The sequence below is a fragment of the Triturus cristatus genome, chromosome 3_2 (assembly GCF_964204655.1).
Source record: "Triturus cristatus chromosome 3_2, aTriCri1.1, whole genome shotgun sequence".
Lineage (NCBI taxonomy): Eukaryota > Metazoa > Chordata > Amphibia > Caudata > Salamandridae > Triturus > Triturus cristatus.
In genome coordinates, this window is record NC_140584.1 from 901,732,503 (window position 1) to 901,750,683 (window position 18,181).

The window sequence follows — 18,181 nt, forward strand, 5'->3', positions numbered from 1 at the left end:
GCCCCTCTCTAGGTAGTTCTTACAGAACCCCATGGCATATTCCATGTTAAGTGAGAGGTGAGGACCCATTCTCTGTGCCTGATATTACGATTGATTCTGGTTGATTGGGAACAACACAGGATTGTGAGGGTTTATACCTTTAATTTTCGTAAAGAAAAGAAAGACAAGTGATTTTTTACTCTGTCTGTGGGGTACTGTCGGGTAAATTGTTCCATGTTTTATTCAGGCAGTATTTTCCCCTGCTAATGTCCTGTGGATAAATATAGGTATGTTTTCACACTCTGATTGATTTCTAGTTGTCAGTGTGTTTGTAGACCTCGCTACTACTGTCATAGTTAAGCACTCTCATCATGTTTTTTCCTCAACCTCTATGTAGAAGTATCTTCATGAAGTCTGAGATAGGGGTCATAGGTCACATATTCCTCCTATTTCTTGGAGAGATATGCAACAGGAGGTGACATCACTATTGAAGGCTTACAATTGCCGATATAAGAGGAAATCGCATTTTCAAATTACTCACCTCTCGTCAGATAGATCCTACTTGTCTGTCTCCTCATCTTTTTCTTCTTCATGGGCCTCTCTGCATTATGACAACAAAAGTTGGGGTTTTCTGGTAACTTCTCTCCACCGAGAGGAAAATATAACTTGAAGGAGAATCTCAAATTAAGAATCTCATATCCCGGGGGGCGTGGCCGAGCCGAGCTGCAAGATGGCCGCCGTGTAACGGGGCTCTGCCGGCCGGACAACTAATCCGTCAGCCCATCCGGTCTCTGCCTTGATTTTTGTGCAGGGAAGATACGGCGGGAGGTGCCCAGATGCCGAGGATCCCAGCGGTGCTCCTGCGGCAGGAATCGGCTGCGGGAATCCGGAGATACGTGCCCTAGCGGATCCGGCGGCTGGGAGGCGCCGCGCTGGGCGGCGACATCTGCTACGCGGGGCCCTGGTCGCGGGCCGCTGACCGACAGGCGCGCAGAGACTAGCGTGGGCGCCTGCAGAGCGCGGGCTGCCCTGCGATTGGAACCTGAGGTGAAGCGGCAGGCCCCTGCTGGGCTGTGAACGGCCTTCGCGGCGGAGCTGGAGCGCGTTGTGTGCTGGCCTGACGGACTGACTGCCTGGGCCTTGCCGGCGTGGCCGCGATCTGCGCAGATGATTGGGCCGATGCTCCTGCTGGCGTGAGGCGACGGACGACGGACGCTGCGACCACTGGTCGGCGAGGCCCGATCCACACCTGCGACGAGGGGACTCCGGCTGTCTGGCCTGTGTAATCCGTGCCCGGGCCTCTGAGGGTCTGCGGCGCCATGAGGCGGTGGCAGGAAGAGCGTGAGAGGCCGGGTGACTCCCCGGGCTGCTGCCTGACCGCGGTGAGCCCGCGACTGATGCGTGGCTGGTGCCGACCCGCGACCTGGGTGAGCCGAGAGCTGGCTGGGCCTGGCCTACCTGTAGAGGTCCCCCGAGGTGCGTGAGGGCCGCTTGGAGTGGCGAATACCTGACCTCTACGTTCCGGGCGCTGGGTGGGGCCCGTGGCCTGCGGCGTACCAGCTACCCCCCTTCATTGGTGCCGGTGTGTGAAGACCCCTCGGAGGCGACATGGGGAAGTCGGACACCAAGCAGCGGAAGCTCCACTTTGAGAAGCAGGCTTCCCGCGGCGCTGTGGCGGTTCCGCCATCGCCGAATGTGGTCCCTGAAACGCAGCTAGACCCAACACCGGAGGATGATGTCCGAAGCATTTTCCACGACCTAAAGGGCTGCCTCAAGGAAATCGATGGCAAGCTCGACTCCATGGCCCAGCGGCTTGATGGCATATCCCATAAGGTAGACCAGCACGAGGAGCTGATTGCTGCGGCGTAGGCGCGCATTACCGAATGCGAGGAGGGCCTCGGAGACACCCAGGAGAGGTTACTACGCATGGACAAGGTCCTGGAGGTGATAAGAGGGCGCAACGAGGACTTGGAAGCCCGTTCCCGAAGAAATAATGTGCGTATTATTGGCATTGCGGAATCCACGAACATTGGAAACATGGAACAATTCGTTGAAGGAATGTTCCGCGAACTGTTTGGGGCGGACCTGTCGGCCATGTTCCTGGTCGAGCGGGCGCACCGCACGCTGGGGCCGCGACCTGTGCCTGGAGCTCCGCCACGACCGATTCTGGCACGGGTTCTGAACTACCGAGACAGAGATACCATCCTGAGGTTGGCGCGTGAAAAAGGTGAGCTCCGATTTCAAAATATGGCCATCTCCCTATTTCCGGATTTTACGCAGGCGGTGCAGGCTGCGAGGCGAGAATTTATACCGGCTAAAAAAATATTTCAAAAGTTGGGGACTAAGTATGCCATGTTATACCCGGCCAAGTTGCGGATACACCACAAAGGGAAGCCAATGATCTTTACGGCCGCGGCGGATGCGCTCAAATTTGCGAGGCAGGCAGAATGCTCGCAGCGTGAGCGGCGAGATGAGCAAGGCACTCCTCCGCTGGGCCAGTTGAGCGACACTGAATGACACCGCGCACTATCACTTTGAGATGTGCTGAAACGCTGGTCGCCGTGACTGTCAGGTACGCGGCCTGTAGCCGCATCTGGTGGTCCATGGGGCCTGCAGGGGCCGAGGGATCTGTCCCGGACCTGTGAGAACTGGCTCGACGTAACACGGCTCACTTTGCGACTGCCTCACGGAGCGGTGCGGGGGGAGGAATGTTGGGCCTCCTTTGCTGTAGGTTGTTGTACTGCGTTAACAAAAGGCAGCAATGTTCGGCCACCCTGTCGCTTTTAGACGGGGGAGTGAGCCGGTGACCCCACGCCCTGTGGGATGATTCCCGAGATACTGTTACGTGACATTTATTGTTGGGTGGGGTGGCGGGGGGGGAATGTATCTCAACCTGATTGGGGGGTTGGAGTGGGTGGAGGGGGGTTCTGGTTATTGTTGGTTGTTACTACCACACTGCGTTTTCTGACTACACCACGACGTGACGACGCGGCCTTGCCACAGGCTGCCTCTATATGGTTGCCGATCCCCGGGAAGAGACAGCGGGGGGATCCCCTGTGGGCCCTGGTACGTGAGACATTGGTAACCTCGCCACTGTATGGGACACACACATATATGCCTCCCTGACCGAGTTGCACTGCCTTACATGGAACATCCGCGGTCTTAACGACCACCGCAAGATACGCTTGACTCATGCACATTTGTCACGACACCAAATTGACATATGTTTCCTACAGGAAACTCATTTGCCTCGCAACGCCGGGGACAAGCTTCGAGGTGCTAGTTGGGGCGAGATACACACCTCCGGCAGCTCCAGCTATTCCCGGGGAGTGGCTATTCTTATCCGTAAAGGCCTCCCTTGGCAAACATTTAAGGTAACTGCTGACACTGAGGGGCGCTACATCATACTGACTGGGAAACTATTTCACATGCCGATGACGTTAGTTAATACATATGGCCCCAACTCAGATGACCCTGGGTTTTTCCGTCACGTCTGGCACCTGGCACAATCACTGGGCGGAGGGGCTTGCATGTGGGGAGGAGATTTCAATGCTGTGCTGTCGCTGGACCTGGATAGGGAGGGGGCTGCTCGCGCGTCACCCGCAAGCTGCAGGTCTCATACGCGGCCTAATGGCAGATTATAATCTACTGAACTCATGGCGGGTATTGCATCCAGCGGTTAGGGAAGGCACCTGCTTCACCCCGCACAGAGGAGCCTGGTCCCGCTTGGACTTTTGGCTCTTGACCCCGCAGGTCCATGCTTGGGTGTCTGCAGTCGCTCACAAGGCGCGCACCCTCTCAGACCACTCCCCTGTCGAGCTAACTCTGCGTGTCCCCAAGCCATACATCACGCCCTTCACGTGGCGACTGCCGCCACAGGCCCTGTCAGACCCGGTGTTTCGGGAGGATATCCATCAACACATACTTGACTACTTTGAGCACAATGAGGGTTCCGTGACGTCGTTGGGCACCTTGTGGGACGCGTTTAAGGTGGTGATAAGGGGCCACTGCATTGCGAGGCAGGCCAAAGTCCTAAAAACTATCAGGGGTGCGCTCGGTAAATTGGAAGATCGCCTGCACTCACTGGAGGTGCAGTACTGTTCGGACTCTTCGACTGCCACGTTGGCGGACACTCGCGCCACGCTCACTGAATATCAGACGGAGGCCGACAGGGAGCTGAAATTCCTGACTAAGCATGCTGTGGCCCGCAGATATGGGGAGGGGGATCGCCCGGGCAGAACGCTCGCCCTCCTGCTGCGCTCACAACGGCCCTCTCCTTTTGTCTCTTCAGTGATGACTGCGGGTGGTGATACCGTGTACACCCCTCCGGAAATACTAGATACCTTCCGGACGTTTTACAGGGACTTGTATAGGGCTCGGGCAGCCCCCCCACAGGCGGAGCTGTCTGACTATTTTGATACGATACAGCTTATATGGTTTAATGCGCACCAAAAAGGTTACTACGATCGACCATTTGAGGCAGACGATGTACGGGAGGCAATTGGGTCATTAGCAGCCGGTAAGGCGCCGGGACCGGACGGCCTCCCGGCGCAGTTTTACAAGGAATACGCAGACCTCCTGGCCCCCGGCTGTTGGCAGTATATGCAGAGGCGGTCGAGTCAGGTATACTCCCAGACTCCATGAGGGAGGCTGTCATCATTACCCTCCTGAAACCGGACAAGGATGCCCAGCAATGCGACTCCTACAGGCCGTTATCATTAATCAACACTGACGCTAAGATCTTTGCGAAAATGCTCGCAACTCGGCTACAGCCGGTGTTGCCCCTGATGATCCGCCCGGATCAGTCGGGCTTTATACCGGGCCGATCGACGTCCCACAACCTCCGCACCCTCTTCGGTGTACTGCACTATTTGGCCCCACATGTTAAGGCTGCGGCGGTGCTGCTGGACGCCACCAAAGCGTTCGACTCCCTGGAGTGGGGGTTCCTGTTTCCTCTGCTGCAGCGCATGGGGGTGAGTGAGGCCTTTATCAGATACATTAGACTGCTTTATACCGACATTATTGCAAGGGTAAGGGTAAACGGGCTAGTCTCTGCGCCATTTGCCATTCGGAGAGGCACAAGACAGGGTCGCCCCCTGTCGCCTCTGCTTTTTGCCATCGCCACAGAACCTCTGGCTGCCCGCATTCGACAACATCATGCGGCCAGGGGCATTGGCTTCTCGTCAAGGGCGCTAACCATATCGGTATTTGCAGATGATGTTACGCTGTATGTCTCTGATCCTCAGGTTAACCTCTCCCCTCTGACACGAGAACTGCTGGAATATGGACGGTTGTCGGGGGTAAATATAAATTGGGAGAAGTCAGTCATTCTGCCCCTGACTACCGGGACTCCCCGCTTTACCCCGGACTGCCCGCTGAAATGGGCAACTGGGCCGGTACGATACCTGGGGATTTGGATAAGCACAGACATGCAGCAGATATGGGCAGAAAATTATGGACGTGTGACGGGTTGGATTGAGGAGAGGGTTGGCCGTTGGAAGCATTTGCCCCTTTCGCTGGCTGGCAGGATTGCTGTGGCTAAAATGGTGATCCTGCCTAAACTCCTCTATTTATTCGTGAATATCCCGCTGCCCCTGACTACACATTTCTTGCGACGGCTGCGCTCACTGATGGTGGAGCTGGCCTGGGGGGGTAAACAGCCGCGGGTGTCCTGGGAGACCCTCACTCTCCCACAAAGACAGGGAGGCCTGGCTGCACCAGACTTCTCATTATATGCCTACTGTGCCCAGGCGCAGTTCCTGCACTACTGGGCGCACCCCACACCGTTTCAACCGTATGTGGCGATCGAGACTGATAGGGCGGCTCCGCTGCCGCTGACTGTTGCACTCTACACGCCACACGTCCGGAGGTGCACGGAAATCGACCCGGTGCACGCACTCAGGTGGGCCTGGAATGGACTGAGACGTAGGGCCGGATTAGATCTTCTTTATACCCGCTCTGTGCCCCTGCGTGGGAACCCGATGTGGCCGCCGCTGCGGACTATGCGGACCGGGGAGCGGGCCGCGGAGCTGGGCCTCAACACTGGGGGCGATCTGTTTCCAGGTGACACCTTCCTTACGCCGGAGCAGATGTGTGGATCGGAGGCTCCGACGTTACTGGACACGCTTCTTTATTACCAGCTCCGCCACTCAAGCAGGAGGCTGTTCCCCACGTTCCCGGCGCCACCGCCGGATCTGCTTGCTCTGGAAAATGTGTTATCTGTAGAATCTGGCCGCAAGCTGGTCTCCCGATTGTATGTGCGAATGCAGACTAACCACCCCGTGATGCTTCCGGCGGCGCGGGGCCTGTGGGCGGCAGAATTGGGCGCGGATATTTCTGATATACACTGGGATTTGTGCTGTAAGCTACTTGAGATTCTGTCCCCCAACTACAGGCTACGCCTGATACACTTCAAATACATACACATGACATCGCACACCGAGCCAGCTGCACCGCATGGGCTTAAGGGACACCGATGAATGCTGGCGCTGTCATGCCCCGAGGGCCACCTTTGTACACATGGCGTGGGGCTGTCCTGCAGTGGCGCTGTTCTGGACAAGGGTAGTGGAGATAATATGTGCTATCACAGACCTACTGATCCCATGCACACCCCAGGTTGCACTGCTGGGGATTTTACACATGGTTGAGCCCAAACACCGTAAGCTGCCAGCGATGCTATTATTACTGGCCAAACGACAAGTTGCTATTCAATGGGGAGTTGCTACGTCACCTAGCATTAAGGTATGGGTTAAAAGCGTTGTCTATTGCCAGACCCAGTTGGCCCTGTACTGGGAGCTTATGCCGATGCGATCAAGGCCTAGGGATATATGGGGACCCTTCATACACTGGCTGGAGCTCACTCCGCTACAAACGCTGTAGCTCGATGTTATCCCCTAGTACGGGAGGGTGAGGTCAGTACTTGCTGCTGCCAGTGTGGCGTGTTGGCGGCTGTCGGGGTGGGGAGACACGGGTGGGAGGAGGTGACTGATGGTCGGTTGGGTACAGTGGAGAATGACATGTAACACTGAGTTGATGTCCTTGACATTCCGTACTTTGTGCCTTGTTGGTTGGGAGACGTGTCGTCATTGCTTGAAATATGTACGCAGCAGTGTGGAGCATTGTTGTAAGTTTGTTACTGAAAATGCCAATAAAAAGAATTTAAAAAAAAAAAAGAATCTCATATCCCTTCTCTAATCTCCAGCGACTGGTAGAAGAGATTGAGCCTGACACAAGTGGGGAATGGCTCCGTCAGTTCTATAGGCCCTCTTTTCCCAGAGTTTCTGACATTCTGAATCTCTTGAAACGAGAATGGAACAATCCAGACAGAGAATGTCTGCAGATTTGTGGGTAAGCTATATCCTCTTGAGAAAGGAGAGAATTTAATTGGCACAGTTGCAGGTGGCTAACCTCCTGTTGGCAAACATGATAGGCAAAACCTCTCTACTTACCGAGGATAGTGTAATGTTGGATCTGGTACATAAAAACGTTGAGAGTGCACTTAACAGAGCTCATGCTGGTCTCAGTCTGGCAATAAGATCGAAAATCAATGCAGTATAGGCACCTTAGTCCTTGGTGAAGGATTTCCAAACTCTTTCATCCAGTATCCAAAATAGAGGGGACTAGACTTAACTTTTGTGGCTGTAGTTTGCAATTGGAGGAGGAGGAGGATTTAGGTCCAGTTCTTCTACTGGAAAGAGGCTGGGGGTGTTGTTTCATAGTGTTTCTGGTCAGGAAGTCATCAAGTGAATTTAGGATGATCATAGACCTGAGATTTCTAAACCAATTCATCCTACAACTTTACTTCAGGATTAATACACTTCCCCTCATTTCCGGGGGCAATTTCCCCCAAAAATCAAATAAAAAAAATCAACCAACAGGATATGTTCCTCCACATCCTGATAGCACATTCCCATCAGAGATTTTCAGGTTTGCTTTTGGGAACCAGCAATGGTAGTTTTGAGCATTTTCTTTCAAAGTGATGTCCCCTCCCAAACATTTTTCCAAAGTCTAGGCCCTGGTACTGCATTGCATCATGCTCAGAGGGCTAAAGACCATTCGTATCTGGATGACCTGCTAATTCAGTGTAACTATTATGACAAGTCTCTGGAGGACATGGCCTTAATGGTTCTTCATACATTTTTGATTTCTAATCAACTGACTAAAGTCTCAGCTCAGCCCAGCTCAGAAGCTGGAAAATATAGAAGCTATGTTCAACACATCTCAGGGTCTAGTCCTAGTTCCAGAGGCCAGGAGGATCATGGTAAGACACCTCTTTTTTTCTGTTCAGGCAGCAAATCTGAGAATTTTCTCTTGGGCTTTTCTCCACATGGGGCAGTTGGTACTTCACATCTTGACCCACTGCTATTCCCTCCTGGAGAATTACAAAGATCCAATTCATGTCATTTTTGTAGTCTGAGAAAGGCTTTCCTAGTGGATGATGCCCTTTTTTTAGATGCCAGCAGCGTGGGTTGAGGGGCTGTTCTTGATGATTAGACTACTCAGTGTCTTTGGGGTTGATTAGAACAGGTCCTCCAACAGGAGGGAGATGATATCTGTTTGAGGGAAAGAACACTTTTCTGCAGATCTTCTAAGGGGAAGATCCTTTGTGATAAGCGCAGACAACACTAACAATGTCTTATTTGAACCATCAGCTTTGGATAGCTTCCAGCTCCTTAAATCTAATAACTCACCAGACATCTGGGTGGAGCACAACCGCATGAGTCTCAGGTCCATTTACCTCAGAGAAGTTCTGATTCTAAAGACGGATTATCTCAGCAGGATTTGTCTCCGCTCTCAGGATTTTGTCCTTAACCCTTTTACATTTTGGGAGATATGGGAGAGATGGGGATCTATTTACGACACACAAGAACTCTCAGCTTCTGCAATTTCTCTCAAGATGCCAGGACCAGCAGGCTGTAGAAATAGAAACCTTGCCTAGCCCCAGGGAAGATGGTCTTATTTATGCCTTCCCCCTCCTTCCTCTAATTCTAAGGTGTTAGAAATGGGGATCTCTAGTTGGCAAAGGTAGGTACCTTTGTCCAAATAGGAACCCCTGCTTCTAGTCAGGGTAAGGGGGATACACACTCTAGATAACCCCTGCTCACCCCCTTTGTAGCTTGACACGAGCAGACAGGCTTATCCCAAAGGCAATGTGTAAAGTATTTGTACCAAGACTCACAGTAACACAGTGAAAACACTACAAAAGGAAACTACACCAGTTTAGAAAAATAAAGTATCTTTATCTAAGCTAAACAAGATCAAAATTACAAAAATCCAACATACAAAGGTAAAAATATGACTTTCAAAAAGTTTCAAGAACTTGTACCATAGAAAACTATGGCTGCGTGACTTTTCACCAAAGTTGCGTCAAAGTTCACCAAGCCAAACAGCCGCAGCGCTGGAAAACAAAGAGATGCGACACTCCTGAGACCCTGAGGAGGAGATGCGACAGTCTCACTGCACGCAGAGGAAGGGTTGCGTCGATTCCGGTTTGTATGGGGAGTGGTGCGCCTATTCTTCGTGACGGTTACGGCCTGCAGATGATGCATCAGAAGAACTTGCCGCACAGGTACGATGCGTGGAAATCCGGGATGCGTCAGCGAAGGATGCAGCGGCGTTGCACGGCGCTGCGTCGGTCCTCTTCAGCCGCGATCCCCCAATGCGTCTATTCTTGCAGCGACCACAGGCGCTGGGACGGTTTTTGCAGCGGCGCGGCGATGCATGGAAATTCTACTCACGTCGTGAAGATGCGTCGGAAAAACAGCCGCAAGAAGGGCGATGCGTTGATTTCTGTAGTTCTTTGAGTTTCTTGTCTCTTCCAGCTCCCAAACAGCAGCGACAACCTCCAGAGGCCCGGAACTGGCACAGGCACCTCAAGTCAGGTCACAATTCTCAACAGCAGAGTTCAGGAGAGCTGGGGGTGAGGTCTTTGTGTCCCTGAGACAGCTCACTTTATGCCCTTGGAGATCTCTTTCAAGCAAGGGACATTGCACACAGTAAAGTCCTTCTCTTTTCCTTGGCAGAAACAGCAACTGCAAGCCAACCCCAGAGACACAGCAAGGGCAGTACTTCTCCTTAGTCTCTCCATCTCTTCTTCTTGGCAAAGGTTCCTCTTGAATTCCAGGAATGAACTAAAGTCTGGGGTTTTGGGTCTGGTACTTATATCCCAAAGTGTCTTTTTTCTCTTTGTGCAAGGGGCTCTGAGCCCAGTTCAAACCAGTCCTGGGGGGCACTCTGCAAGTGCACAGCAACATCCGTTGCCAGAATGAGCCTTGGCTCCAGACACACCACAGGGAGATGGAGCCAGCATTGTGGAAGGCAGGCACATCCCTATTCAGGTACAGGTGCTACTCCTCCCACCACTTCAAATGCAGATCAGGCCTATTCAGCGTAGTGCTGACTCATCCAGACTCCTGAAGTCACTGAACCTCCCCAGCCCCTGGCAGTATTTCACTATCAGGACATTTTACACACACCAGTACATGTCCTACCTTTCACATACAGTGCTCCCTGTCCTGGGGGGTACTTTGGCCTACCATAGAGGTGTCTTATGTGTAAGAAAAGGGAAGGGTAGGGCCTGGCAAGTGGGTACACTTGCCAAGTCGACATGGCAGTTAACAAACTGTTCACAGGAACGGCGGTGGCAGGCCTGAGACCTCTTTTCAGGGCTAATCATGTGGGTGGCACAAGCAGTGCTGCAAGCCCACTAGTAGCATTTGATTCACCAGCCCTGGCACACTCAGTGAACTTTACTAGGGACTTACTGGTAAAAAAAATATGCCAATCAGGGAGAACCAATCACAATATCAATTTATACAGGGAGCGCCTGAACTTTGACACTGATCAGCATTGGCAAAGTGCCCAAAGCATCTAAGCCAGCAAAAACGAAATCCAACACAGCATCAAAAACACAGGAGGTAGTTGCAAAAAGTCAGGGAAAACCATGGCAAGGATGCCAGGTCTAACACCTGTCCCATCCAGCTGAAAAGTGGGGAGAACTACCCACCCTCCTGGGAGTTCTCATCACTAAGGCGGAAGAATCTGGACAGACCATCAGCATTGGCATGTTTTGTACCAGGGGGGTGTCCCTCCGTAAAGTCCATTCCCTGTAGGGAGATGGACCACCTCAACAGTTCTGGATTCTCACCCCTCATCTGCATCAACCATCTGAGGGGTCTGTGGTCTGTCTGAAACCGGAAGTGAGTCCCAAACAACTGGGGCCTTAGCTTCTTCAGTGCCTAGACCACAGCAAAAGCTTCCTTTTCAATTGTACTCCACTTCTTTTCCCCTAGGATGTAGCCTCCTACTGATTAAAGTTACAGGTTGGTCCAAGCCCTCATTGTTCACTTGTGAGAGTACTGCTCCTGCACCATTCTCTGAAGCATCTGTCTGCCCAACAAATTCTTTGGAGAAGTCAGGTGCCTAAGCACGGGCGCCGTGTACATGGCAGATTTCAGGGCATCAAAAGCGATTTGGCAGGCATCAGTCCAGATTAACTTCCTGGGCTGCTTCCTTGAAATCAGCTCTGTCAAGGGAGCAGCAATGGTGCCATACCCCTTGACAAACCGTCTGTAGTACCCGGTGGGACCTAAGAAGGCTCTCACCTCTGTCTGGGTCTTGGGGGGCTCCCAAGCCAGAATGATGTCAATCTTCACTTTTAGGGACGACACCTGGCCGCTCCCTACCTGGTGTCCCAAGTACACCACAGTTCCCTGCCCTATCTGGCATTTACTCACCTTTATAATGAGGCCTGCCCTTTGCAGAGCCTTCAACACTTTGCAGAGGTGTTGCAAATGTTCCTCCCAACTGGAGCTGAACACAGCAATGTCACCCAGGTAGGCGGCGCTGAATTCCTCCAACCCAGAAAGTACCTGGTTGACCAGTCTCTGGAAGGTGGCAGGGGCATTCTTCAACCCAAAGGGCATAACCCGGAACTGGTAGTGCCCCTCAGGTATTGAAAATGCTGACCTCTCTTTGGCCTCCTCGTTTAAGGCAATCTACCAGTACCCAGATGCTAAATCAAATGTACTGAGGTACCGGGCAGCTCCTAACAGATCAACAAGCTCATCAGCTCTGGGTCTTGGTGATCGCATTGAGTGCACGGTAGTCCACACAGAACTGAAGTTCTGGAGTGGCACCGGGTGCAACAGGTTTTGGCACTAAGACCACTGGGCTAGCCCAGGGGCTGCTTGAGGGCTCTATCACCCCTAACACCAGCATCTTGGAAACTTCTTCCTTGATGCTGGCCCTGACTTTGTCAGCTACCGTGGAAAATTTCTGCTACACAGGTAGACTGTACTCAGTGTCCACATCATGGATGCACCAATTGGTTACTCCTGGGGTCAGAGAGAACAGGGAGGTGAACTGTCCCAACATCTGGAGACAATCCCTCTGCTGCTCCGGGGTCAGGGTAGGAGAGAGGTTTACCCCATTCACTGACCCATCATGTTCCTTTGCTGACAGGAGGTCAGGAAGAGGCTCACTCTCCTCCTCCATTCCATCATCTGTTGCAAGGAGCATAGTTATCTCAGACCTCTCAAAGTGTGGCTTGAGGCGGTTCATGTGTAGTATCCTCAAAGGGTTCCCAGAAGTCTGCAAGTCAACAAGATAGTCACCTCACTCTTGCGTTCCACCACCTCGTATGGACCAGTCTGCTTGTCTTGGAGCGCAAAAAGCTCCATTGGTGCCATCACCCACACTTTCTGGCCAGGCTGAAATTTGACCAGAGTGGCATTCTGGTCATACCATCTTTTCATTTCTTCCTGGGTAGCTTCCAGGCTTGCCTGAGCAAGTTTCCTGAAGTGTTGAGTCTGGTTTCTGAAGGCCAGCACATAGCTGAACACATCTTGGGGGGTCTTACCAGGAGGTCTCTCCCAACCCTCCTTCACCAGACTCAGAGGCCCTCTCACAGGGTGACGGAACAGTACTTCAAAGGGACTGAACCCTAAGGACTTCTGTGGTACCTCCCTGTATGCAAACAACAGACATGGCAAAAAGACGTCCCACTTCCGACTCATGGGTTCTGAAAGACCCTTGATCATGCCCTTCAGGGTTTGGTTCAATATTTCAACCAACCCATTCTCTTGAGGATGGTAAGGAGTGGTGAACTTGTATGCCACACTGCACTCCTCCCATAAAGATGTAATTTACTTTGAAAGGAAGTTCGTATCACGGTCAGACACCACTCTCTGGGGAACCCCACACGGGAAAAGATCCCCATCAATGCACGGCACACTACAGGGGCTTTGATTTTCCAGAGAGGGACAGCTTCCGGGTACCGGGTGGCATGGTCCAAAAAGATAAACTTGTTGCCTAAGGCTGTCTTGGGTTCCAGTGGCCCCACAGTGTCAATGCACACCCACTCAAAATAGGTGCTCACCACCAGAAAGGGTTGGAGGGGAGCTTTACACTTCCCTCCACTCTTGCCATTTGCCTGGCAAGTCTGACAAGACCTACAGTGTTTACCACCGTGCCTTCTCATTTGGGGCCAGTAAAAGGGGGTTACAGGCCTCTGAAAGGTCTTGTCGCACCCCAAATGTCCTGCGAGAAGCACGTCATGAGCCAGACCTAGTAGCAAGGTCCTGCAGCACTCGGGTACCACCCGCACACGGGCTGCACCGGGATCAGCGACCTTAGGCTCACTATATAACAATCCATCTTCCCAGTAAATCAGATGTGATCCGGACTGATCACCTGCTGCCTGGTCTGCAGCCTGTTGCCGCAGACCAACAGGAGTAGGGCACTCCATCTGCGCTTTCAGAACTCCTCCCTGGAGGGATCCCCTTCCTGCTGCCAATGGGTCAGCTCCGGTAGGTCTCCCAGTTCGGCTACCTGCTCCCTGTGGGTTCCAGGGCATCCCCCTCAGGGTTTGCTTCCTCCTGGACCACGGGAACTTCTGGGGCTGGTTTCCCATGTCCCCTGCCCTTCCTCTTTCTGGCAGGCACCTGGGTAACTGTTTCAGGCTCCAGTTCCTCTTGATCACCCCTACTGGCTGCCATTGACCGAGTGGTCACACAGGCCCACTCAGGCATACCCAACATCTCAAAATGAGCCTGGTGTTCCACCTCCTTCTATGGGGAACTCTCCAGGTCATTTCCAAGCAGACAGTCTACAGGCATGGATGGACTAACATCGACCTTCAAGGCACCTGAGAACCTCCCCCACTCAAAGGGAACTAGCATCACCTTACATAAGCGCTAAGAGGTGTCTGCTGCAACTACAGGGTAAAGTACATTGGGGATAACCTGCTCTTCAGACACCCATTGACACCTGACAGATGGCACACTGGCTCCTGTGTCTCTTAGGGCCTCCACCCTCCTCCCATTGATGGTCACCCACTGCCTGTATTTCTTAGTGTTCTCAGGCAGATAGGATCCCTGGACCATCTCTCTGTCTCCTAATGAGACAAGGGTCTTAACTGCTCGCTCCCCCCTTCACTAGGAACCAATTCCTCCCCCAGCGCTACACACACCTGGGGGACCCCGGTTGTCGTGCCTGCCCTTAGAGGGCCAGGACACCTTAGGCTTGGGGGGCTGGGACTCCTTACTCTGGGAACTGTGTTGGGGCCCTTTAGAGAACTCCTTTTGATTCCCCTTGTCCCCCTTACTCTTCTGCTGGGGACCCCGCCCACCCTTGGCTGGGTTACCCACAATCCCCTTGTGGACCCTGGTGCTATTCCAGCGGTCCGACTCCTTAGCAAGCTCCCTGGGATCAGTTAGTTTCCTATCCAACAGATGCTGGCACAGCTCTGGAACACACAGACTACTCAAGTGCTCCCAACTAATTAAGTTGCACAGCCCCTGGTAATCGGTTATCTTGCTGCCCTTTATCCAACTTTCCAGTGCACGTGTATACATGTTCACACATTCAATCGAATCAAGCTTCTTAAAGTTCCTGAACTTCTCTCTGTACTGCTCTGGAGTGAGCCCAAACCTGAGGCATAAAGTCTCCTTCACGTTGGGGTAGGTCAGGATACCGGCCTGCTCTAAAGGTGACACAGTGTCCCTCCCAGTGGCCTCAAAGTGTTTCCACAGACCCACCCCCCCAGTTCTTCTCAGGAACCTCATTCATTCTCAAGGCTATCTCATACACCATAAACCATGCATAAATATCATCACCCTCCGGTAATTCTGTACTAGGTCCTTGGGTATGTAAACCTTACCCCCTTGCACCTGTTGTACGCTGCAACCACTTGAACTGGACTTCACTAGCTTGGCTTTAAAGTCCAGTTCCCTCATACTCAACTCATGAGCCAGAAGCAATTTCTTTTCCTCCAAGGCACAAGCGTTCTTGCTCTCTTCAGCCATCTTTTCTCATGACTTCTAACTCATAATCTCTAACCCTTTGGTTCTCCGCCAGCTCCTCTGGGGGAAAAACTTCTAGCTGAATGGTGATTGCCAGCCCTGGAGGCTGCTCTTGACACAGGCAGATCCTGTGACCTGAAATCATTCCCTTGTGCATCCTCATCCACCTCTGCATCACCTGTCTCCCCAGCTTCTTTGACCTCCCACCAGTCGCTTAAGGTCTTCTGTAGCTCCTCCTTCCTGGAGCTGCTCTTCATGGGACATGTAAAATCTTTGCAAAATTGCTTGAGCTGATCTACTTTGTAGAATGCAACATTTCAATATCAAACTCCAATTCTGCCATCTCACTTGCTGATTTCCCTTTCTGCGACATGGTGCGTGGATACTTTAGGGGTCACTCAAAAATAGAACCAAAACTAAAACACAGTATGTGGTTGCGTAGTAGTCCGCACTATACTAGTGATTTACACCAATCACTGTGGGTAAAGTACAAATACAGGTTCAAATCCCACCGCTGCCATCAATGTTAGAAATGGGGGTCTCTAGTTGGCAGATTTAGGTACCTTTGTCCAAATAGGGACCCTAGCTTCTAATCAGGGTAAGGGGTATACACACTCTAGATAACCCCTGCTCACCCCCTTGGTAGCTTGGCACACGCAGACAGGCGTATCCCAGCCAACAAAAAACAAAATCCAGCACAGCATCAAAAACACAGACGGTAGAGGCAAAAAGTCAGAGAAAAAAAACACCAAGGATACCAGGTCTAACACAAGGGTTCTGGTAAGACTCCAGAATGAATCAGTTAAGATGATTATGGTCCTTCAGTTCTGGATAAGCAGACGGTGGTTTCCTCTCATGAGAATACTAGCAGTGGAGCAGGAATGGATCCTACCTTTCTCGCCATCTCCTCTGAATTACCCTCTTTTACCTCTGGGCACCCTACCCCGATTTAGACTGCTGATTCAGAGTTTGAAAGGGCAGGTTTTCTGAATAATGGTCTCTCTCTTTAGCTGTCTCTAAATCTCTGCTAGCCTCCAGGGGGAAGTCCATTAATAGGACCATCGTTGAGCTTCTTTCGATGCTTGATGTATCGTGAAGTCCTTATCTCTAGTTTACAACCTTACAACTTCAGTTCATACAGGACCAATTTTGATGAGGTTAATAATGTTTACACTTAGACTGGACTGGACTGCAATCAACGCATTGAAGTCTCCCTGGAGTGACTTCTACCCAATAGAACCTCTAAATTCAAAGCTATTTAAGGGTTTTGAGCTCTTGAGACCAAGGATTTGAGATTGTTTTTCAGCTTGAGATCTAACGCTAGTCTTGTCTTTCCTCCAGAGTGCTCCCTTTAAACCTTAGAAGTGGTGTCTGAGAAATTTCTCACACATAAGGTGTTTTTTCTAGTTCCAATAAGCTCCTCAAAGAGGACAAGGGAATTAGGGGCCTTTGTATGTCTACACCCTTACTTAAGAATTTTTGAGGATAGAATGCTCTCTCTGGACCTGAGCTTCCTTACACAGATTGATTCTAATTTTCATAGAAGTCAGTAGAACATACTACTTTTTCCTTACAGCCAGACACCAACAGCCCAGCTCCTTTAGTACATCTTTTAGATGTGGTAAGGGCAGTTTAAACCTAATTGAAGAAGTTGACCAAATACAGAAGATCTGATAGTCTATTTGTTAATTTCAGACCAGCTAGAAGCAGAGAGTAGCACGCCTTGTGCACCTTAGCAAGGTGGATAAAGACGGTACATTTCTCTGCCTATCAGTATTGTGGCAGGGAGATTCCTAGGGAAGTGTGAGTGCATTCTACCAGGGGAATTGCAGCATTACGGGCAAAGTGGGCTGGAATTTCGAATGGAGATAACTGTAAGGCTGGCATTTTGCCCTCAGTTTTGAACTTTAATTTACATTATTGGCTGCATATTATTTAGGATTCCGAGCTGGCTTTTTGATCACAGCTTACTTTATGATGTATGTCCCTTTCATGTTTTATCTGAAATTAGAGTACCTGTGTTTTTTATGTTTCTTTCTGTGTTCTTGTTGAAGAAAAAAATAATCAAAAAAGTGAGAGTAGGGTAGAGGAATGTAAGACGGAGGGAATGTCAAAAAATTGTTTCCAAATCTATGCAGTGCAAAGGCTTGTTTTTCTCCTGATGAAGGGGTTTTTGCTTCAGGAAACCACAAAGAGTAAGGAACGGATGAGGATGGAAGAAGAGTAGGTAATTCTTGGATTATTTACTGGTAATCTTTATTGCTCTGATTCTTCCTTACTTGCCCCATTACGTATGACCCTCCCCTCCACTTTACTTCCTTTGTCAGCCTTCCTTCAGGGCTTGATATAAACAGGTATAGGTTGGGAGGGGAAGGACATTTATGGGAGGGTTTCCTGTGCAATTAATGGAAAGAGAAAACAGCTTGGGAGTGGTACGCAGAATACAGTAAACAGGCAGATTTACTTGGTAAATAAATAATAGGACGAGTAAGAAAGGATCGGAGAAATGAAAATTTGCTGTCAGTAATCTGAACTTTCACTTCTAAGAGACACATCATTTAAGCTCCACATTCATTCAATAAAAGCGGATCTACAAGAAATGTTTTTTTCATTTAGTAGAGCTGTGTGAAATGCAAAGAAATAAGCAGTATAAATATTCATGTATATTTGTATGTATGCATGCATGTATTAATGTTGTATTTTTATAGTGGCAACTTTGCGTGGGAGTTATATAGCATTCTACTTCAGATATGTGTGATAATTCACAACTATGTATATTGCATTGGGTTTCTAGTCTCTTAGACATGATACAGTTACATTGCATTTCACAGATTGGAAAAAAAGCAAATTAATAGTAGGAGAGTCATTTGAACCAATCAGTAAAATTGAGCCCAATTATC

General features: G+C 50.8%; 1 protein-coding gene across 4 annotated transcripts in view; it reads left to right on the forward strand.

Moving 5' to 3' along the window:
* The window catches only part of LOC146858422 (multidrug and toxin extrusion protein 2-like), a 541,481-nt gene that overhangs the window by 358,027 nt on the left and 165,273 nt on the right, over positions 1 to 18,181 (forward strand). The window lies entirely within an intron of this gene.